The 23916-nt window shown below is 43.8% G+C and overlaps 1 protein-coding gene across 6 annotated transcripts in view; it reads right to left on the bottom strand.

Moving 5' to 3' along the window:
• LOC142599166 (transcription factor RFX3-like) overlaps positions 1 to 23687 on the bottom strand; it is a 162744-nt gene extending 139057 nt beyond the window's left edge. For all 6 annotated transcript variants that reach the window (XM_075738929.1, XM_075738931.1, XM_075738932.1 and 3 more), the window contains exon 1: positions 22804 to 23687. The gene's annotated coding sequence lies outside the window, so the exon portion shown is untranslated. The remainder of the gene's footprint in view (positions 1 to 22803) is intronic.
• Positions 23688 to 23916: the final 229 nt, after the last annotated feature.

Below are 23916 nucleotides of genomic sequence, written 5' to 3'. Positions count from 1 at the left end.
TGATGTAGATGGTATAGCATAAGGGGTGGATAATGTCCTGGTTCTGGCTAGGATAGAGTTAATTTTCACAAGGAGCCAGGACAGGTGAGCCAAGCTGGCTGGGGGCTATTCCATACCATGTGACGTCATGCTCACCATAAAAGGGGGCTAGTTGGGGAGGGGTGGGTTCCGGAGGGTCTGAGTGTGGGCTGAACTCTGGTGTTGGTTGCTTTCTGTTGTCATCCATTGTGAACATTCCCAGTACTGTTGTTAATTGTTTCCCTCTCCCTTGCTGTCCCAGTAAACTGTCCTTATTCCAACCCATGAGGCTTTGCCTTTGGTTTTCCCATTCTCCTCCCCCGGCACGTGGTGCTCAGCTGCCCGCTGGGGCTAAACCACGTCACCCCCTGATACTGAAACTCTGCAATTTATGCCCAAGTTTCAATTCACAACCATATAATAGAGAATGCTACTGAAGTACTATTTATTTATGTGATACAGGTCCATAAAATTGAGCCCTCTAATTAACATTAAAACAGCTCATTCATGTTCTTTGCTCTGTTTAGCAGATAATTGTTCTATAAACACAGTATATGATCCCAGAGTGAATACTGTGTATGGGTGAATTCATTCAAGGAGGCTATCATACATGTTGCAGTAGTATAGAAATAGCAGATGAGCCCCAGAAAATTGTCTTGCATTCATTCAGAGAACTACATTAGTGCCCATGTAGATTTTTACTGATAAACCTTTAGTGTTTTAAAATTTTCTTCACACACAAAATATAGTATATTTTTAAACATTCTGTAATATTATTTAGCCTTACACTAACACCAGTTAAATGGATTTTATTAGTTTTCTCATGGACGCTGTATTGGGTATACATGGCAAGGTTTTAGTAGCACAATGGACTGCATGGGTTTGGCCTCTGTGAAAAAAGGTAAGGGGCTGCCCTCTTCCAGACAGAGCCAGTTCCAGCTGGTTTGGCAGTGGACCAACTGCCAGCCAAAGCTGTACCAGTCAGCAAAGCTAGTGATACCTCTGTGATAATATACTTAAGAAAGGGCAAAAGGATGCATAGGCAGTGGAAGGAGCAAGGAAAAAAAGTGTGAGAGACAATACTATGAATGTCAAGGTCAGAGAAGGAGGGGGAGGAGATACTCCAGGCGCTGGAGCAGATAGTCCCCTGCAGCCCATGGAAGAAACCATGGTGGAGCAGGTATCCACACTAGAGCCCATGGAGGACCCCATGCCTGAGCAAGTGAATATGTCCTGAAGGAAGCTGCAGCCTGTGGAAAGCCCACACTGGAGTAGATTCCCCTGACAGGAACTGCAGCCCATGGAGAGGACCCACGCTGGAGCAGAGGAGAAGTGTGAGGAAGAAGGGGTGGCAGGGAGGAACTGTTATTACTTACCATAACCCTCCCATTCCCCATCCCCCCTTTGTGCTGTTGCAAGGGGACAGGACATGACAGGGGAGTTGGGAATGAAAGAGTGAAGTTGAGCCTGGGAAAAAAAGCAGGGGGGAGGTGTTGTTTTGTCTTTGTTTCTCTATCCAATTTTAATTGGCAATAAATTAACTTAATTTTCCCCAAGTGGATCTCCCTGTCTTTATCTCGACCCACAAGCTTTTTCATCTTATTTTCTCCCCCATCCTTTTGAGGAGGAGAAGAGAATAGCTGGATGGGGGTCTGAGCCAGCCAAGGTTAACCCACTACAGATACAATACCAAAAATAAATTTAAAAAAAGCAAGCACATGTTATAACTCTCTTTACATATAGTTGGTTCTTCTGATCCATTTTTAAGCATCTTCTTAAATCTCCATCTTTCATTTTGCTTTTATGTCATAAAATAATGCTTTATGACATGCAAGGCATTCTTTTAGATGAATTTCTATCACTAGCCCTCTACTGAGGGCATATGAAGTAATGAAATATCCTCATTACATTTAACAAAGTGCAGTTTAAAACAAAACATAAGTACTGGATTTACGTGGCAAGGTTTTGGTAGTTGAGGGGGTGACACTCTGCTTCCTGACACCCTGCCCCTTGACCAATATCAGCAGCACAGGCAGGATGCTGCCCACATTATTCATGTAAAGTATGATTCTCTCAAATCACACTACCATTGGTGGAGCCAAGGGGAGGCGCAACTCTTACCCACGCTCAAAAAGCATTTGTACAATTGGTGGTTGCTGCCAGATGACCCGGCCATCAAGTGTAACTGGCAGTCCATCAGAGCCATGGCATCACTTAGGATCCTGTGTTTGCTAACAGGGATGGGTGAGTCACTGTATGGGCACATCATTGCTCATCTTTCTTACTGCCTCAATAAAGCTTTGTTTTATAATGTGTTGTCAGACTCCATTAGTGTTCAGACCACAAGGGGTTGCACGGGTGGCCTTTGTGAAGAAAGATCAGGGGCTGCCCCTGTGCCTAACAGAGGTGGTTCCAGCAAGATCCATAACCGACCCACCACTGGCCAAAGCTGAGCCAATAAGCAAAGTTGGTAGCGCCTCTATGATAACATATTTAAGAAAGGGTAAAAACACTGTGCAGCAGACTGAGGCGGGGGGGGGAAGTGTGAGAAACAACCCTGCAGACACCAAGGTCAGTGAAGGAGAAGGGGGAGGAGGTACACCAGAGCAGAGATTCCCCTGTAGCCTGTGGTGAAGACCATGCCGGAACAAGTGGCTATACCCTGAAGAAAGCTGCAGCCCATGGAAAGCCCATGCTTTTGGGGAGCCTGTTGGGGAGGGGGAGTGAGAGAGCAACTGGGTGGGCATCTGGCCAAGGTCAACCCACCACAACATAATTTAGTTAAACATTCATAGAGCAGTCGTCATAATTAGTTACTTCTGGATGCAGTGGAAACAACCTGCAGACCCAGTTACTCAGGTTTGTCCTATAAGACTTGTATTAGGGAATGGCTATTCTAGAAGAAGAAGAAAAGTATATATACAATCTATGATAAATCAGCTACTTGGGAGAAGGTGGAGGGGGGAGTTGTATAAAGATAATGAAGAATGTTCTGGAAAATAAATTAAATCCTTACAGAAACTCAAAGTAATCTACATGATTTGAGAAGACATACTTACAATCAGTTTTTATAAGGGAAGACATGAAAATTCCCAAATCTCCTCTGAAAAGGTCAGTACTATAAGTAAAACTTGTTTGTTGCTTATATAGTAAAAACACCTTTAAAAAATTATGGGCTATGAATACGAACAGCTCATTATAAAAGGTATTTTCCATAGTTTGTCTTTTTTAAATTTCTGCTTTCTACTTACTTTCTATTACTAAAAAAAAATAATTAAAAAAAAAATCAGATTTTAACCTCCAAATTGCAAACCTTCAACTTCTGAGTCTCAGATCTTCTCTCTTCCATCTTTGCTTCATCTTTCCTTTAAATTCTCCACTTTTAGTGGTAGTTGCTAGTTTACTACACTAATATATCCTTATTGCAAAAATAACTGAATTGACAGTCTAATGCCATCATACTAATTCAGAAGGTTGTTCATACAAGTGCTTAACTCCCACTTAAATTAACTGAATTCACATGCTTAAAACTAAGTGCTTGCTTAACAACTTCCCTAAAGATAGAGACCTAAATACCTGCTTCAAATATGCTTTATAAAGGCTTTATAAAGTCCCTGGTTTAGAAAAATGCCACATAAATATGATTATTCAAATATAAACATATACATTTGTTTTACTGAATATATCATGTTCACCTACTAATATGCTTTGCAGTGAGAATTCTAATGACAGTGATATCACAGTGTCCTGGGTTCGGCTAGGATAGACTTAATTTTAACCAGCAGCTGGGATGGGATACAGCCAGGACAGCTGACCCAAACTAGCCAAAGGGAGTATTCCATACCGTGTGACATCATGCTCAGTATAAAAGGGGGGCTAGCCGGGGAGGGGCGACATGTCTCCAGGGTGCATGGCTCAGGGACAATCTGCCTTTGGACCAGTCTGAGTATGCGGTCTGAGTTGTAGGGTCCTTGGGTGAGAAACTGCACTGTGTATCACCAGTTTTGTATATTCTAAGTACTGCTGTTGTTATTTCCCTCTCCCTTTGCTGTCCCAGTAAACTGTCCTTATCCCAACCCATGAGGTTTTGCCTTTGTCTTCCCATTCTCCTCCCCATCCCACTGGGGGGCGGGGAGGGGGGGGAAGGGGGGTGAGCGAGCGAGCGGCCACGTGGTGCTCAGCTGACAGCTCGGGCTAAACCACGACAGTCCTTTTTGGCGCCCAATGTGAGGCACGAAGGGTTGAGATAATGGCAGATTTGACCCGAGTGTGTTGAAACAAAGTCGTTAAGTATTCATTGCATTATTTTAAGCAGCCACTGGTCACAATGGTGTTTTGTTTGGTCATGTGGCTGTGGTATCTAAACCCTTACTTGCTGTATGTACTTCTTGCGATGCTGTTTATCATCTCTGGGAGAGGGGTCTGAGTTCTCATTTTGCTGTACTGTGCGATATCGACTTATGATATGATAACATCAATGGTCATGAGCTTAAGTTGGTATTTGTATGGGGCTTTGCTGTCATGCCCGTACCTCGGATGACATCTTTTTGAATTGATTAATAATCGCACCCAATCTATGGGAAAGACGGAGGGGAATACTTTCTCCCACTCTTTCACCTCCCCTTTTCCGTTCAGGCTAGTCACAGCAGCTTTTTGAGAATTTTGAATACCCTTGGGATGTTCAAGCCAGCATGTTCCTATTATTATGTCTCCTGAATGTGTTTCAAATCTTGTTCAGGGTTACAAAAAAGTGTTTTAAGAATACCACCCAGGGTTCTTCCCCAAGGGTGAATAGTCAGGGCTGGCATGGCATGTGGGAGAATATGGGCAGGTATCTAGAGAACTTTTCACCCCCAATGGTTTGGAATTTCACCCCCGAAAACTACAGGACCCTAATGAAGTGATAGAATATTTGAAAGGAAAATGCTGTGGTTATTCCAAGGAGGCACAACTTACCGCCCTGTGCTGGGCCCTGGCCACTGTCTACCAAACACTGCTCGATAGTAGGCAGTGCCATGAAGGGGAAGAGAGGGAGGACAGACCCACCGGCACGACAGGCACGGCAACCACTCAAACCCCGGCAACAGGCACTGTGGCCACTCAAACCCCTATGACAGGGACTGCAGGTGAACCAAAAAACCAACCCGTACCGGTATCAGTTGCCCCTATACACAAGAAGAAATACACGAAGAAATCAGTTCACTTAGTGAAAGATGATGATGAACCAGGACCGTCACGAGAACAGGAAGAAGAGCCAGAACCAGAAGTGATCACCCGATCCTTGTCCCTGACCTGCGAGATATGCGGAAAGATTTCAGCCACCTTCCAGGGGAGCACATCATTATCTGGCTGCTCTGCTGCTGGGATAACGGGGCCAGTAGCCTGGAACTGGAGGGCAGGGAGGCCAAGCAGCTAGGATCCTTGTCTAGGGAAGGGGGCATTGACAAGGCAATTGGGAAGAAGGCACAGGCCCTCAGCCTCTGGAGGCGACTCCTGCCAAGTGTGAGGGAAAGGTATCCTTTCAGTGAAGATGTCGTCTGTCAGCCAGGCAAGTGGACCACCATGGAGAGAGGTATCCAGTACCTGACGCAATTAGCCGTGCAGGAGATGGTTTATTATGACCTGGACAATGTGCAGTTACCCACAGACCCTGATGAAGTCCAGTGCACATGACCCATGTGGCAGAAGTTTCTACAGAGCACACCATCGTCATATGCCAACTCACTGGCGGTAATGGACTGGAAAAGCGAAGAGGCACCAACAGTGGTTGAAGTGGCTGTCTGACTCTGGTAATATGAAGAGAGTCTTTCTTCCTCCCTCAGCTGTGGAGAAACTGTCCCGGGAGTTCCAGCAATTCAGAGAGGATATGTCTTACTCCCTGCCTGTACGGACCAGTGTCTCAGCTATTCAGAGCAAGCGTTCCTCTGCTCAGGAGAGAGGATATAGAGGGTACACACCACGAGGTATCCTGTGTTTTTACCTGCGTGACCACGGAGAGGACATGAGGAAGTGGGATGGAAAGCCTACCTCGATCTTACAGGCACAAGTACTCAAGTTGCAAGGCAAAACAGTCACAAAAGGGGATTCTCCCAGGAAAAATGCCACACCTGTTTCCAGCAGGCAGTCCCCCAGACTGAGGGGAAGGCCTACTTGTATGTATGATCCTCTTGAAGGGACCTCTAAGTCAACGTTACAAGAAGTGAGTAGTGACTATGATGAGCAGGATTAGAGGGGCCCTGCCTCCAGCCAGGTGGAGGAGAGGGACAACCGGGTTTATTAGTGTGGATCCAATGGCCTGGCACATCGGACCCACAGGAGTACAAGGCCCTAGTAGACACTAGCAGAGGATGAGAAGCAATATGCTCTGTTCACCGATGGGTCCTTTCGCATTGTGGGAAAGCATCGAAGGTGGAAGGCCGCTGTATGGAGTCCTACAGGGCGAGTTGCAGAAGCTGCTGAAGGAGAAGGTGAATCAAGCCAGTTTGCAGAGGTGAAAGCCATCCAGCTGGCTCTAGACATTGCTGAAAGAGAGAAGTGGCCGATGCTCGACCTCTCTACTGACTCATGGATGGTGGCCAATGCCCTGTGGGGGTGGTTACAGCAGTGGAAGCGGAGCAACTGGCAACGCAGAGACAAACCCATCTGGGCTGCCCCACTGCAGCAAGATATTGCTGCCCGGCTAGAGAAGCTGGTTGTAAAGGTACGTCATGTAGATGCCCACGTACCCAAGAGTCGGGCCACTGAGGAACATCAGAACAACCAGCAGGTGGATCAGGCTGCCAAGATTGAAGTGGCTCAGGTAGATCTGGACTGGCAACATAAGGGTGAACTGTTTGTAGCTCGTTGGGCTCATGACACCTCAGGTCTTCAAGGAAGAGATGGAACACAGAGATGGGCTCCAGATCGAGGGGTGGACTTGAGCATGGATGCTATCTCACAGGTCATCCATCAATGTGAAACGTGCGCTGCAATCAAGCAAGCCAAATGGTTAAAGCTTGTCTGGTATGGAGGACAATGGCTAAAATATAAATATGGGGAGGCCTGGCAGATTGATTACATCATACTCCCACAAACCCACCAAGGCAAGCGTTATGTTCTTACAATGGTGGAAGCAACCACTGGGTGGCTGGAAACATATCCTGTGCCCCATGCCACTGCCCAGAACACTATTCTGGGTCTTGAAAAGCAAGTCTTGTGGCGACATGGCACCCCAGAGAGAATTGAATCAGACAACAGGACACACTTCAGAAACAACCTCATAGACACCTGGGCCAAAGAGCATGGCACTGAGTGGTTGTATCACATCCCCTACCATGCACCAGCCTCTGGGAAAATCGAACAATACAATGGACTTCTAAAGACTACCCTGAGAGCAATGGGTGGTGGGGCCCTCAAACACTGGGACACACATTTAGCAAAGGCCACCTGGTTAGTTAACACTAGGGGATCTGCCAATCGAGCTGGCCCTGCCCAATCAAAACTTCCACTTACTGTAGAAGGGGATAAAGTCCCCATAGTACGTATGAAGAATATGCTAGGGAAGACAGTCTGGGTTAGCCCTGCTTCAGACAAAAGCAAACCCATCCATGGGATTGCTTTTGCTCAAGGACCGGGGTGCACTTGGTGGGTCATGTGGAAGGATGGGGAAGTCCCATGTGTACCTCAAGGAGATTTCATTTTGGGAGAAAATAGCCAATAAGTTAAATTGTTTGTTGTTAATTGCTAAATAAACCTGTCATTGTACATTATCATTGGCACAATTAGTATATGCTATATCAACGGTATTCCAGTAAGAATCACCCAAAGTAATGAAGGATGAATGCCGTCATGATGGAACTAGAACAAGCCTTAGCAATCAGCACCCACTGACTTCCTTGAAAAATCAACATTTTCAACCCGCAGACCACAAGCATGGACCACGCCAGATACATAGCCACGAGTTCTGGATGCAGCATGCAACAATCCAACAGCACCCATCATCACTCCTGCCCTGAGAGACTGTTATGACAGATGGAGCCCAAAACTCAATGGACACCATAAGAGGGATAGCCTATAGACTAAGGGAATGACATCTGTGTGTGTGTATATATATACATCTCAAACACAGGGAAAAGGATAGTGATTAATTGGGAAGTGTAGGATCTGGGCATGACGTAGATGGTATGGAATAAGGGGTGGATAATGTCCTGGGTTCGGCTAGGACAGAGTTAATTTTCACCAGAAGCTGGGAGGGGACATAGCCAGGACAGGTGACCCAAACTAGCCAAAGGGAGTATTCCATACCGTGTGACATCATGCTCAGTATAAAAGGGGGGCTAGTCAGGGAGGGGCGACATGTCTCCAGGGTGCATGGCTCAGGGACAATCCGCCTTTGGACCGGTCTGAGTGTGCGGTCTGAGTTGTAGGGTCCTTGGGTGAGAAACTGCATTGTGTATCACCAGTTTTGTATATTCTAAGTACTGTTGTTGCTATTTCCCTCTCCCTTTGCTGTCCCAGTAAACTGTCCTTATCCCAACCCAGGAAGTTTTGCCTTTGTCTTCCCATTCTCCTCCCCATCCTGATGGGGGGGGGCGGGGGGTGAGCGAGTGGCTGCGTGGTGCTCAGCTGCTGGCTGGGGCTACACCACGACACACAGAACATCACATTCTGAAATGGACTATTTGAGCTGGAAGGTACTATTCACATAGTCTGACTCAAGACCCATTTAACAAAGACTTTTTCAGAATGAGATGCTAAAACATCCCAAGTCAAATGAGTAACATTAGTCTATATTTCCATACAATGTTCTTGTTCTATGCTATGAAGGTAGAACTATCACTTTTATTAATTGAAACTGTATGTTTTAAGCTGTTAGGACAGTGCTCTGCTATTCAGAAAAAATATTGCTATTTTAATGAAATATAATATATCACAAAGAACTAAATTGGGCTTTTTATTAAATTTTTTGGCCTCTAGCAGAACTACACATTAACTGTTCTAAAAGCAGACACAAAAAATGAATAAGGGTATTAATCCAATTTAGACTTAGATTTTACTAGCAATTAAAAAAACCACAAAACAAAAAAAGCAATGTTCTAGTTAAGTCAGTCAGGTGAGAAATTTTAAACTTAAATGTATTTGTACAAAGTAATGCATTTTACTATTTGTGAGAGAATTTTGTGAAAGTCTCATTCCATCTCCATACCACCTACCTGCCCACATATTTTCTACCTTTTTCACACCTTTAACATAAGGGATTTGAGAAGGTAAAAAACACTGACAGACTGGTATGACAGAGTAAATTTGTCTGTCAGTTTTATACAAATCTTCACAAGAATTTCACAAACCTTTTTGAAAAAGGTTAGAGTTTGATTTAAAATAGCCAATTTTCTTGTGTTTAACAAATAAAATTAAAAAAAAATCAATATAGGATTTTATAACAACATTCATCTCCAAAAAAGTTAGAAAAACTGCCTCAGAATATTTGTTAGCTGAACTAAGAGAAGACAACAGAAAAAATAAAAATAATAAAACAATGACCATTTATATTTTGGAACATAAAAATTGTCTAAATGAGATTAGCTGATACTGCAAGCTTCACATAGACACAAGAACCCCTACAGTAGACAGTTATGGAATAACCTCTTCAGGGGAGGTCTCTTTCTAACTCCATTAGTTTGACTTATACCCCAAAGTAAAAGAATTTTTATTCCTTAAAAAACATTTATTTGTTTACTTGTTTAGCTGGTGACTTTTAGGAAGTCCTACAACGGATTAATTTGCAAGAAAAGTTGAAATTTACAGATCACCTTAAAAGCAAGCATTAAATGTCTTCCTTCCTTAATGCTCCATTTAATGATTCTTTATTTTCTGTTTTCTCTCATAGTATTATGCTCAAAAAAAAGAAAGGAAATTAGCAAAAAAAAACCCAAACCACACACACCTCAAAACATTACAGCTACTCTCTTTTTTTTTTTGTTTAGTTTTGGTACCAGAAGCATTCTGAAGTACCTTTGTTTTACAAGGGGCTTTCTATTTTTGAAGGACAAAAAGTTCCTTAAATTCAAACTAGTTTATTATGAAAAGAAAACCAACTCTTTGTACTCTTGCTTTATTATTACATCCGACATGGTCGCTCTTAGAAATTCAATCTACTACTGTTGCTAGGAGTCTGTTGCTGTGCAACCTAAAAGGTATGTGGTGCTTTCAGGTTAAGAAGCATTAATAAATCTGTAGGCCTCCTTATACATTTCTGACCAATTTGCTTAAAGAGCTTAAAACTCTTCTCAAATAGTCACCACACACCTCCAGATATCTTTTTTTTAAAGGGTTATACTAACATATTTTAACAATTGCACTGTTTTTTGGCTGAGATAGAATTAATTTCCTTCATAGCAGCTTGTATGGTTCTGTGTTTTGGATTTGTGACTAAAACAGTGTTGATAACACATCCATGTTTTAGTTATTGTTGAAGAGTGCTTATGCAGCATCAAGGCTTTTTCTGTTTCTCACACTGCCCTGCAGCGATTAGACTGGGGTGCTCAAGAAGTTGGAAGGGGACACAGCTGGGACAGCTGACCCCAACTGACCAAGGGATATTCCATACCACATGACATCATGCTCAGCATATAAAGCTGTGGGAAGAAGAAGGAAGAGGGGGATGTTCAGAGTTATGGTGCTTGTCTTCCCAAGGAACGTTACGCGTGATGAAGTCCTGCTTTCCTGGGAATGGCTAAACATCTGCCTGCAGATGGGAGATAGTGAATGAATTCCTTATTTTGCTTTGCTTGTGTGCACAAGCAAATATTTAATAATTATTAAAGCAGAGAAACAAAAGCAGTACATATTATCTTCACTGCATTCACTAAAGCAAAACCAAGGCTTTTTTTTTTTTTGCCTACATTAGGATAATGGGCTTATAATACAAACCATAAAGAGAAGTTGCCTCATCTCCTGCACTTTTAGGATTTAGCCTTGTAAAGAACACAGTAGCAACTCAGAGACCAGAATCAGGCACCCATTTCCATTAGCACAGGAAAAAAAATATAGATACTTAATAAGTACAGTAATTGCTACTTTTAATTACTTTCAAGGACAGATCACTACAACATTAAAAGCTACCCTATTGATTGTGATCTCAAAAGTGATGGAAAACAGCTTGGAAAACAGTCTAAAATTATTATATCTACACAGCTATAAAGACATCTAGATATATTATACTGTAAAAATAGTTTTACTTAAAAACTAGCTAATGATTATCTGAACTACATTATACAGTCTTGATTTATGTTAGATCTAGTCTCTACCGAGAGCAAATGTTTTCCTCTGTGTTGCTCAAGGATGTACTAGAGACAGGAGGGACTTAAGCAATGAGCAGCTGCAATGCTGTCCAACTTCAGTTGTTCCATAAGTAGCCCTTTATTAGTACCATAAGACAGTCCCTTCAGTGTAACTAAAGTAAATGAAACTTCTGCAGACATATAGGTTTGATTATACAAAACAGGATAGAGCCTCAATCTGTAAAGTTTGGTGAGACAGCTTAGCTGAATAAGTATTCCTCACATGAAGAAATTTAACCAGAACCAAGCCCTACTGAGATTAAATCAGCACTCCCCCTACACTATTATGGAATATCTCCCTCATCTGTGAGACTAGCATGCTTCTACAGTACAAATTGTCCAAGTTCAATGCTCCCTTTAGTCTTTTTCACTCAAATTCCTTCTCCTTCCTGTCCTGGTTTTGGCTGAGATACAGTTAATTTTCTTTCTAGTAGCCCATATAGTGCTGTGTTTTGGATTTAGTATGAGAACAATGTTGATAACACACTGATGTTTTTAGTCGTTGCTAGGTAGTTGTTGCATCTACACTAAGTCAAGGACTTTTCACCTTATCACGCTCTGCCAGGTTGTGGTGGGTTGACCCTGGCTGGAGGCCAGGTGTTCACCAAACTCACTCTATCACTCCCCCTCCTCAGCTGGACAGAGGAGAGAAAATATAACAAAAAGCTCATGGGTTGAGACAGGGACAGGGAGAGATCACTCAACAATTACCATCACAGGCAAAACAGACTCAACTCGGGAAAATTAATTTAATTTATTACCAAATGAGAGCAGGATAATGAGAAATAAAACCAAATCTTAAAACCACCTTCCCCTCACCCCTCCCTTCTTCTTGGGCTTAACTTCACTCCAGAATTCTCTACCTACTCCCCCCCAGCAGCACAGGGGGACGGGGAATGGGGGTTGCAGTCAGTTGATCACACATTATTTCTGCTACTCCTTCCTCCTCAGGGGGAGGACTCCTCTTATTCTTCCCCTGCTCCAGTGTGGGGGTCCCTCCCACAGGAGACAGTCCTCCACAAACTTCTCCAATGTGAGTCCTTCCCACAGGCTCCAGTTCTTCACAAACTCCTCCAGCGTGGGTCTCTCCCACGGGGTACAGACCTTCAGGAAAAGGCTGCTCAAGCATGGGTCCCCCATGGGGCTCACAAGTCCTGCCAGCAAACCTGCTCCAGTATGGGCTCCTCTCTCCACAGGTCACAGGTCCTGCTAGGAACTTGCTCCAGCGCGAGCTTCCCATAGGGTCACAGCCTCCTTCAGGTGTCCCCACCTGCTCCAGCGTGGGGTCCTCCAGGGACTACAGGTAGATTTCTACTCCACCATTAACCTCCATGGGCTGCAGGGGGACAGCCTGACTCACCATGGTCTTCTCCACAGGCTGCAGGGGAATCTCTGCTCCAGCGCCTGGAGCACCTCCTCCTCCCCTTCCTTATTCACTGACCTTTGTGTCTGCAGAGTTGTTTCTCTCACATGTTCTCACTCCTCTCTCTGGCTGCAATTGCTGCTGGGTTTTTTGTTGGTTTTTTTTTATTTCCCCTTCTTAAATACGTTATCAGAGGCGCTACCACCATCACTGATTGGCTCAGCCTTGGCCGGGGCGGTTCCATCTTGGAGCCTGTTGGCATTGGCTCTATTTGACATAGGGGAAGCTTCTAGCAGCTTCTCACAGAAGCCACCCCTGTAGCCCCCCCGCTACCAAAACTTTGCCATGCAAACCCATTACACAGGTGCACAAGAAGCTGGGAGAGCATGGGCAGGACAGCTGATCCAGACTGGCCAAAGGGATATTCCCTACCATGTAACATCATGCTCTGTATATAACTGGGGAAGCTAGCTGGAAAACAGACTGGGCATCAGGTTCTGTTTTATTCTGCATGTGGTGAGAAATTGCATTTGTGCATCACTTGTATTATTGTTATTATTGTTGTTATTGTTATTCTCTTCCTTTGTTATCCTATTAAACTGTCTTTATCTCAACCCACAAGGTTTTTTTCCATTCTCCTCCCCATCCCCTTGGGGGGAGGGAGGGGTGAGCAAGGGGCTGCGTGGTGCTTAGTTACCTGCTGGGGTTAAACCACAACAGTCCTTTTTGGCACCCAATGTGGGTCAGGAAGGGTTGAGATAATGACATATCTAACCAGAACATGTTAAACCAAATTTGTCATAAGCATTCATTATATTAGTTTAATAGTCGCTGGTCACAATGTCGTTTTATTTGTTCTCAGAGTTGTGTTATGTAACACCTTACTCGCCATATATACTGGTTATCAGTGTTTATGTGTGGTTTGTCACCTTGGGGTGTTGGATTAAGATTATTGCTCTGCTGTTCCATGTACTACTGGCTTATGGTATGATAAAATCATTGATACTCAGACCAGTTTTGTATTTGTATTCAGCAGCAATGGAGCGACAGCTTCATCTCCGTACTGCGGGAGCCATCTGTTGGAAGCTATTAATAACTATACCTTTTACTTTTTCTCCTTGGAGAGCCAATATGTGGAGGAGACACCTTCCCCTTCTTCTCCCAGCTAATTACAATAGCTCTTGAGAATATTGAATATCCTTGGGATATTCAACTATGAAGTTGCAGCGATGAAGTTGCAACAAGAAGTCCGAGGGCAATCAAGAGAGACTTTAGAGCCTTGGGACAACTGGTTAAGGGATCAGGAGCACAAGTAGTGTTCTCTTCTATCCCTCCAGTTGCAGGGAATGATAAAGGGAGAAAGAGGAAGAGCCAGCAAATCAATATCTAGCTCCAAGCCTAGTGTCACCAGCAGGAGTTTGGGTTTTTTGATCATGGGTCGGTTTACATGACACCAGGCCTGCTGGCGACAGACAGGGTACACCTCTCTCAAAGAGGGGAAAGGATTTTTGCACAGGAGTTAGCAGGGCTCATAGAAAGAGCTTTAAACTAGATTTGAAGGTGGGAAAATGATAAAACCAGGCTTGCTAGGGGTGGCACGCCAGTGTTTGAGGAATGGTGTTCTAGTGAGGTCCTTCGGTCTGCTGTCTCAGTGGAGGTAGGGGATGGAGATCCATGCGGCAGTAAAGATGCAAGGGTTATTGATGTGTTAGAAACCACGGAAGCACCTGAGAATGGTCAGGTAGGAATTAGAGCTTCCCCCCAAAAAAGGGGGTGGGATCAGTAGCCCAACTGAAGTGCATCTGCACCAATGCACGCAGCATGGGCAACAAACAGGAGGAACTGGAAGCCATTGTGCAGCAGGAAAACTATGATATAGTTCCCATCACAGAAATACAGTAGGAAGACTTGCACAACTGGAGTGCAGCAATGGATGGCTATAAACTCTTCGGGAGGGATAGACAAGGAAGGAGAGGTGGTGGGGTGGCCCTGTATGTTAGGGAGTGTTTTGATTGTTTAGAGCTTGACTATGGTGATGATAGGGCTTAGTGTTTATGGATGAGAATCAAGGGGAAGGCCAACAAGGCAGATATCATGGTGGGAGTCTGTTATAGACCACTCAAACAGGATGAAGAGGCATACAAAATATAAGCAGTTGGGAGAAGTCTCACAATTGTTAGCCCTTGTTCTCATGGGGGACTTCAACTTACCAGACCTCTGCCGGAATTACAATACAATGGCTTGGATGGGCATATGCTTCGCTGGGTAAAATACTGGCTGCATGGCCAGGCCCAAAGAGTTGTGGTGAATGGAGTTAAGTCCAGTTGGCGGCAGGTCACAAGTGGTGTTCCCCAGGGCTCAGTATTGGAGCCAGTTCTCTTTAGTATCTTTATCAATGATCTGGACGAGGGGATCGAGTGCACCCTCGGTAAGGTTGCAGACGACACCAAGTTGGGCAAGAGTGTTGATCTGCTTGAGGGTAGAAAGGCTCCACAGACGGATCTGGACAGGCTGGATCAATGGGCCGAGGCCAACTGTTCAACAAGGCTAAGTGCCGGGTCCTGCACTTGGGTCACAACACCACCATGCAATGCTACAACTTTGGGGAAGAGTGGCTGGAAAGCTGCCCGGCAGAAAAGGACCTGGGGGTATTGGTCAATAGCTGGCAGTATACTAGCCAGCAGTGTGCCCAGGTGGCCAAGAAGGCCAACAGCATCCTGGCTTGTATCAGGAATAGCGTGGCCAGCAGGACTAGGGAAGTGATCGTCCCCCTGTACTTGGCCCTGGTGAGGCCGCACCTCAAGTACTGTAGTGAGGGGCCCAAAACTGAACACAAGACAGACATTGAAGTGCTGGAGCGTGTCCAAGGAAGGGCAATGAAGCTGGTGAAGGGTCTGGAGAACAAGTCTTATGAAGAGTGGCTGAGGCAACTGGGGTTGTTTAGCCTAGAGAAAAGGAGACTGAGGGGAGACCTTATTGCCTCTCTACAACTACCTGAAAGGAGGTTGTAGCGAGGTGGGTGTTGGTCTCTTTTCCCAAGTAACAAGTGATAGGACAAGGGGAAATGGCCTCAAGTGGCACCAGGGGAGGTTTAAATTAGCTATGAGGAAAAATTTCTTCACTGAAAGGGTTATCAAGCATTGGAACAGGCTGCCCAGCGAGGTGGTGGAGTCACCATCCCTGAAGGTATTTAAAAGATGTGTAGATGTGGCGCTTAGGGACATGGTTTAGTGGTGGACTTGGCAGTGTTAAGTTAATGGTTGGACTTGATGATCTTAAAGGTCTTTTCCAACCAAAACGATTCTATGTTCAAACCAGCATACTTCTATTGCTAGGTCTCCTGAATGTAGTTAAACAACTATTTAAGAATACCCTCATGACAGGCACGGTGGATACTCCAACCACAGTGATAGGCACTGCAGCTGAACCAGAGAAGCAATCCATACCGGTATTAGTCGCCCCTATACACAAGAAGAAACGGACACAAATGTCAACTCATTTATTAAAGGTTGATGAAAGAGAGCCAGAAGCAGAACACATTTGTATTTCTGGAGTGACAGAGGGATCCCAACAGTTAACCGTATTAGAAGCTAAGTAAGCCTAACTGGAAATGACTGGGCAAAGCATCCCATTGTGATTGGCCCAAAGGCTCTGTGCATCTTTGGCATAGACTACCACAGGAAAGGATATTTTAGGACCCAAAAGGGTACCAATAGGCTTTTGGCATAGCTGCCTTAGAGTCAGAGGAAATGAAACAGCTGTCTACCTTGCCCGGTCTCTTGGAGGACCCTTCTATTGTGGGATTGCTGAGGGTCGAAGAACAACAGGTGCCAATCGCTACCACAACGGTGCAGTGGCGGCAATCTCTTAGCACCCCAACTGCCAGTGCTGGATGTTCAAAGGGAGGGTCCCCTCTACACATGATGCAACTGATGCTAGGTGGAATAAGTGGGTTGCACTGATCACACAGCAGGCTCACATGGGAAACCCCAGTCACCCAGGACTCTTGGAAGTGATCACAGACTGGCCAGAAGGGAAAGATTTTGGAATGTCGCCAGAGGAGGAGGTGACACATGCTGAAGAAGCCCCAGCATATAATAAACTGCCAGAAAACGAGAAGCACTACGGGTGCTTGTTCACTGATGGGTGCTGTCGTATTGTGAGAAAACATCGGAGGTGGAAGGCTACTGGATGGAGTCCTACACGATGAGTCACAGGAGTTGCTGAAGGACAAGGTGAATCAAGTCAGTTTGCAAAGGTGAAATCCATCCAGCTGGCTCTAGACATTGCTGAAAGAGAAAAGTGGCCAGTGTTCTACCTCTGTACGGATTCATGGATGGTGGCCAATGCCCTGTGGGGGTGGTTACAGCAATGGAAGCAGATATTGCTGCCCGGCTAGAGAACCTAATTGTAAAAGAATGTCACATGGATACCCAGGTACCCAAGAGTCGGGCCACTGAGGAACATCAGAACAACCAGCAGGTGGATCAGGCTGCTAAGATTGAAGTGGCTCAGGTGGATTTGGACTGGCAGCATAAGGGTGAGTTATTTATAGCTCCGTGGGCCCATGACACCTCAGGCCATTATGGAAGAGATGCAACATAGAGATGGGCTCGTGATCAAAGGGTGGACTTGACCATGGACACTATCACACAGGTTATCCATGAATGTGAAACATGCTCTGCAATTAAACAAACTGTCCTGGTTTTGGCAGGCATAGAGTTAATTTTCTTTCTGACAGCTGGTATAGTGCTGTGTTTTGGATTTAAGATGAGAATAATGTTGATAACACACTGATGTTTTTAGTTGTTGCCACGTAGTCAAGGACTGTTCAGCTTATACTGCCCTGCTAACGAGAAGGTGGGGGCACCCAAGAAGCTGGGAGGGGATACAGGCAGGGCAGCTGACCCAAACTGACCAAAGGGATATTCCATACCATACGATGTCATGTCCCGTTTATAACTGGGGGGGTGGGCTGAGAGGCGGGTCAGCTAGGGGCCTGGTGTGGCAGCTGGGAGTCTTGAGCAGCAGCATTTGGGGTGATAACGTTTGTCTTCCCAAGTAACTGTTACGTGTGATGGAGCCCTGTTTTCCTGGAGATGGCTGAATACCTGCCTGCCAATGGGATGTGGTGAATGAATTCCTTGTCTTGTTTTCTTGCGCATGTGGGCTGGGAGTCTTGCATAGCATCAACTTCAGGTGATAAGAAGTTGTGCTGTTCATCACTTGTTTTATATATATTATTATTATCTTCCCTTTTTTTGTGTGTGTCCTATTAAACTGTTTTTAACTCAACCCACGAGTTTTCTCACTTTCACCCTTCCAATTCTCTCCCCCATCCTGCTGGGGGAGAGTGAGCGAGCGGCTGCGTGGTGCTTAAATGTCAGCCGTGGCTAAACCACAACACAAGCCAAATGGTTAAAGCCTCTATGGTATGGAAGAAGATGGCTGAAATATATAAATATGGGGAGGCCTGGCAGATCGATTACATCATACTCCCACAAACCCACCAAGGCAAGCGCTATGTACTTACGATGGTCTAAGCAACCACCGGATGGCTGGAAACATATCCTGTGCCCCATGCCACTGCCCGGAACACTATCCTGGGCCTTGATAAGCAAGTCTTGTGACAACATGGCACCCCAGAAAGAATAGAGTCAGACAACAGGACACACTTCAGAAACAACCTCATAGACACCTGGGCCAAAGAGCATGGCACTGAGTGGGTGTATCACATCCCCTACCATGCACCAGCCTCTGGGAAAATCAAACGATACAATGGACTGTTAAAGACTACCCTGAGAGCAATGGGTGGTGGGACCTTCAAACACTGGGACACACATTTAGCAAAGGTCACTTGGTTAGTCAACACTAGGGGATCTACCAATCGAGCTGGCCCTGCCCAATCAATAATTTATATACTGTAGAAGGGGATAAAGTTCCTGTAGTGTATCTAAAAAATATGTTAGGGAAGACAGTCTGAGTTAGCTCTGCCTCGGGCAAAGGCAAACCCATCCATGGGATTGCTTTTGCTCAAGGACCTGGGTGCACTTGGTGGGTGATGCAGAAAGATGGGGCATTCCGATGTGTGCCTCAAGGGGATTTGATTTTGGGTGAGAATAGCCAATTATTTAAATTGTATGGTGTTGATTGCTACATAATACTGCATGCCATCACTACTGATTGCTATATGCCATAACAATGGTATTACAGTAAGAATCACCCAGACTAATGAAGATTGAACTTTGATAAAACCGAGCAAGGTGCAGAGGTGATGAAACCAGAACTGGATTCAGCAACGAGCACCCAGCAACTTCCTTGAGATTGACATCTTCAACCCACAGACCATGAGCACGGACCACGCCAGATACATCAGCTACAAGCTCTAGATGCAGCACGCAACAATCCAACATCACACACCATCTCCCCTGCTCTGAGAGACTGTTATGACAGATGGAGCCCAAAAGTCATGGACTAAAGGAACTCAACGGACATTTTAGAGGGATGGCCCATAGACTAAGGGAATATTATCTGTGTGTATGAATATCCGTGTGTATGAATATCCAAAGACAGGAAAATTGATGGTGATTAATTGGAATGTATTGGGAAGCATAGGACATGGGCATGACATAGATGGTATGGAATAAGGGGTGGATACTGTCCTGGTTTCAGCAGGGATAGAGTTAATTTTCTTTCTAGCAGCTGGTATAGTGCTGTGTTTTGGATTTAGTATGAGAATAATTTTGATAACACACTGATGTTTTAGTTGTTGCTAGGTAGTTGTAGCGTCTACCCTAAGTCAAGGACTTTTCAGCTTCTCTTGCTCTGCCAGGTTCACAAGAAGCTGGGAGAGCATAGCCAAGACAGCTGACCCAGACTGGCCAAAGGGATACTGCCCACCATGTAATGTCATGCTCCGTATATCATTTGGGAAGCTAGCTGGGAGACAGCATCGCTGCTCAGAAAGACTGGACATCAGGTCTTGTTTTTTTCTGTATATGGTGAGCAATTGAATTTGTGCATCACTTTTATTATTACTATTCTCTTCCTTTGTTATCCTATTAAATTGTCTTTATCTACAATGAGGTTTTTTTCCATTCTCCTCCCCATCTCATTGAGTGGGGAGGGGTGAGTGAGCGGCTGCATGGTGCTTAGTTACTGACTGGGGTTAAATCATGACATTCCCTCACTCCTTCTCAGCATCAAATTTTTAAGTACTTGATGCAAGTACATAGAGCATGCTTTGACACATATGCAGATGCTCATTCTCTCTCAACGGCTGTTTCACATGCACACAATAAAGATCTACCTGAAGTGAAATGGATATTGCTGTATACGCTTAAGATTTTTGAACATTTTCCAGCATAAATATTTTTTCATTTTGGTGTATCTTTTCTAAATTTATTCTTCTTTCGGCTGGGCAAAATATCAATCACCTAGAATTTTCAGGAACATTAACTCCTCTGCAATTCCAAGAATAGGACATGTTAAAAAAAAAAAAAAAAGAAGAAGAAAAATCTCAATCACCTGTATTTAAATGTATACATAGATACATATATATAAAATAACATATAGACATATTTTAACATAGATACTAAGAAAAAGCCCCAAAACAGCTACTACAATACTAAGTTTTAGTAAATCCCTGATGTTTTTATGGTAAATTTTACGTGGTAAAGGGTTATCACAACAACAGAGATGTCAAGCCAGGCACAGAAGCACTACTGTATCACAAAGGGGGCAGGCTTTAATATGTTCTGCAAAAAACTAAGCAGATTTCAACTGAGCACACTTACAGATAATTTCTAAATTATTTTTTTAGATAATTTAAAACCTTCCTCAGATTCTTCTACTTGACAAAAAGGCAAATTCCTCAATATGATTATTTTCACAATATGTTTGAAGATGTTTTAACCAATCTTCAGATTGCTGGCATGAAAAATTCATCCTGAACTGCTGAATAAGCATTCTTTCTAGTTATTTGCAATTGGCTGAAGGAGTCGTCTTCAAAATAAGTTTTAAATGTCAATTCTGTGTATATTGAGATGAAGCAGGTAACGTTTACACCCCAAAAGAAAACAGATTAACAAGAGTAACTGTAGGCTATCCCTGCAGCTCAGCTGGATATACTTCAGAGATGTGCAATATACAATGCTTCCCAGCATTGCCACATCCCACTACCTCAAGTAAACTGAAACATTAAACCATGTGGAAGCAAAGCATCTAACAAGGAAAAGGAAACAATTCACCAAAAAGGAACCATATTGAGGAGGTTAATAAAGACTGAAACTGAGTGCCAGCAAATACAGAAAACAGAATTATAAAATGCACACGAACACGTCCAGACAAAACTATCAACAATAATAAAAAAGCAAAGTAGGACTAAAACATAAATTGCAAGATTTAAAGAGTGACATTTAGTTTAATTTCTTATCTAGAAACAAAATGAGCAAAATGTTCCAAGGAATGTTCTTTAGCTTCCCCTCTGAATTCCAAATATCCCTTTAAAAATCTAGTATTTTGTCTTCCATTTCACAGGCTTATATCTGCATGTTAGTAAACAGTAATTCTAAAAATTAATCATTATTTTCCTAATACAATATTACTTTATAGTTAGCTCAAAATTAGGTTTAATTCAAAAGGACTGATCATGTGACAAAACAAAACAAAAAGGAATCACTGAAGATAAAAAGATCCCTGTTTTGTGCCATGTAAGTATGGGTTTAAGAGGCAACTAAACATTTCATCATGGCACTAAATGTTAGAGAGAGAGAGAGAGAAACTAGCATAATTTCAAGTAAAGCAATTATATGGGAAATGCACATGGGATTTATGTTAAGAATCAGTGAAAAAAACCACTGGCTAAGGAGTTATGAAGAACTGGATAGTTACACAGTATCAGTGTTTTTCTTCTTTTAACTTAATTTAAAAATAGGTTAAAACCCACAGTAGATACATTCTGTCATTGTTTTTCTACGTAGCACTTTTATTAGGTAGCAGAAAGACACTACGTTCATAAGAAAGATAGCGTGTACATTTTTTGTAAGAAGAGGTGCACTTACTAACACAGTATAAGCTAGGGTTTAATAGACTATGAAAGTATTTTAGAACATCTACTGAGATAATACAACTTGATACAGAAACTGAATGACAACAGAAAACCATATGGATCAACAACATGGCATGGTTGGACCACCTTTAAGAAAACATACCTAGGTAGATGGTTCTTATTCCTATGGAACTATACATTAAAGACTTCTTTAGCTCTTCAGAAACAAATGTGTTTCTAAGTAAGTAAGATAAACAAACAGCGTTGTGTGCTCTAAATATTCACAACTCCTTTGAGTTTACTGAAAACTTAGCAGTTTCTATACTAGCAGGTTAAATTCTACAAGTAGTATGAGCTAGAGAATTCAAAAAGGCTCTGAATCAGTGCATGAAAAATAATACAATCAAATATCCCATGTAGAACAAATATGTATTATAAATAAAATGAAAATGTTAGTTGATGAGAACAGAAAGTTGGGAATTCAGAAGTAAAGCCATAAAAATAAATTATAAAATTAAGTTACACTTGCAACCACATAGTTTAGGGAAATGACAGCTAATTACACTGAAGGATTTTATATAGGTACCAATTAGCCCTTCGACCTCTACTATTAACTACAAATCACACCTTGAAGACAGCTTTAAAGGATCTCAAATCCCTCTGCTGTGTTACCCACTAGCCTTTCCTATTGACATACAAGATACTTTGGAACATTACAAGTACTGCAATATGTCAGATTACATCCAATAAAAAAAGATAAATACTCTTTATAATAAACAACCACAGGGCAATTTACATCATTTTTCCCCTTCGGAAATGATGTCTCTTCCTATATTATAAAATAGGAGGGAAAAAAGGCTAAGGAAGAGAAAGCGCTCAAGGCTTCTCCCTCTCCCTCTCCCTCCCCCTCCCCCTCAATCAATAGTGAAGCCCAATGGAGCAGTCCCAGCGTGGATGCTGCTAGGAGGGAGGAGGTAAAGGTTGGGGCGGAGGGGGAGGAGAAGAAAGGGATAGAAAGGCGGGATTGCAAGCGTGTATAGAACAGTTACATTCACCTGACCTGTGGAAAGCTGTGTTGTTGTTCTTGCTGGTGGTGGCTGTTGTAGGTGACGAAGAGGAAGGAGATGGAAAGCAGCGGAAGAGCGGTTATTGTTGATGAGTAACAGTCACCAGGACTACAGTGACTATGGCGCTTGATTCACAAGGCAACAGTTGCTATAACTCACAAAAGAGAGAGAACAAACGAGAGAGGAGGCGACAGTGGCCCAGCCGAAGAGATCCGGAAGAGGCAGGGCCTTCCGTATGACGGACAGCTTCCAGGGCCGGAGGGGAGGGGTATCCGTTTCCTCAAAGGAAAGAAAAGAAGGTTGGGGTGGACATATTAACTCCTCCACCTCGCTAAGGGCGTGCGAGGGCGCATTCTATCCCCTACAAGCAAAGTGGCAGTAGTATGACAATGGACTATTCATGGATGTAAGATCACACTACATTGGAGCGGGCAGGGAGAGAACCTGTAGTGGTGGCTGATTGTTCAAATGGATAGCAACTGCCAGGCCGAAAACCGAGTGGGAGGGAGAAGGAAAGAAGAGGGGGTGTGGTCATATCTGCATATCTGTCTCCCGCGTGGATCATACTCACCGACATCCTGACGTCACATCCGATTAGCGACTAAGATAAAGGGGGGGTTTGTGCAGGGATCTCCGTTCAGTGGTTTGCTTTGCTTTTCTGCTGTGCTTGCTTCCTGCAACTTGGAATCAGTTTAGAGTGAACAGGAAGTTCTGCTTTGTGATCACTGCTTGTCACCTTTTACACTCATTTTTCCATCAGAAAATGGCAGTGAAGAGCCACTGATGGATGGGGCTATTTATTGACTGCTGCCATTTAAAGTAGGTGAGACTGTGGCAGCAGCTGTACTGCCCTCATTGGCAAAGCTGAACATTTTCTGCTCTATATACTTGGCCTGCTGGACTTGGCACGTGCACAACCAGCATGTGCATTACCAGCTGCCTTGTGCCAACCTTTCCCTCCAGCAATGGTCCTCATAGACCCCTACCCTTCCCCACATATGCCTTTCCTTAGAATGCAACCTGCTTCACTTTAATTCCTTCCCTGAACACACTTCATTCTGCATGCTGCTGATGTGCGGAAAGCAGACTCCACAACTGGGA

The sequence above is a fragment of the Balearica regulorum genome, chromosome W (assembly GCF_011004875.1).
Source record: "Balearica regulorum gibbericeps isolate bBalReg1 chromosome W, bBalReg1.pri, whole genome shotgun sequence".
NCBI classification, from domain to species: domain Eukaryota; kingdom Metazoa; phylum Chordata; class Aves; order Gruiformes; family Gruidae; genus Balearica; species Balearica regulorum.
This window is presented reverse-complemented; position numbering and strand designations above follow the sequence as displayed.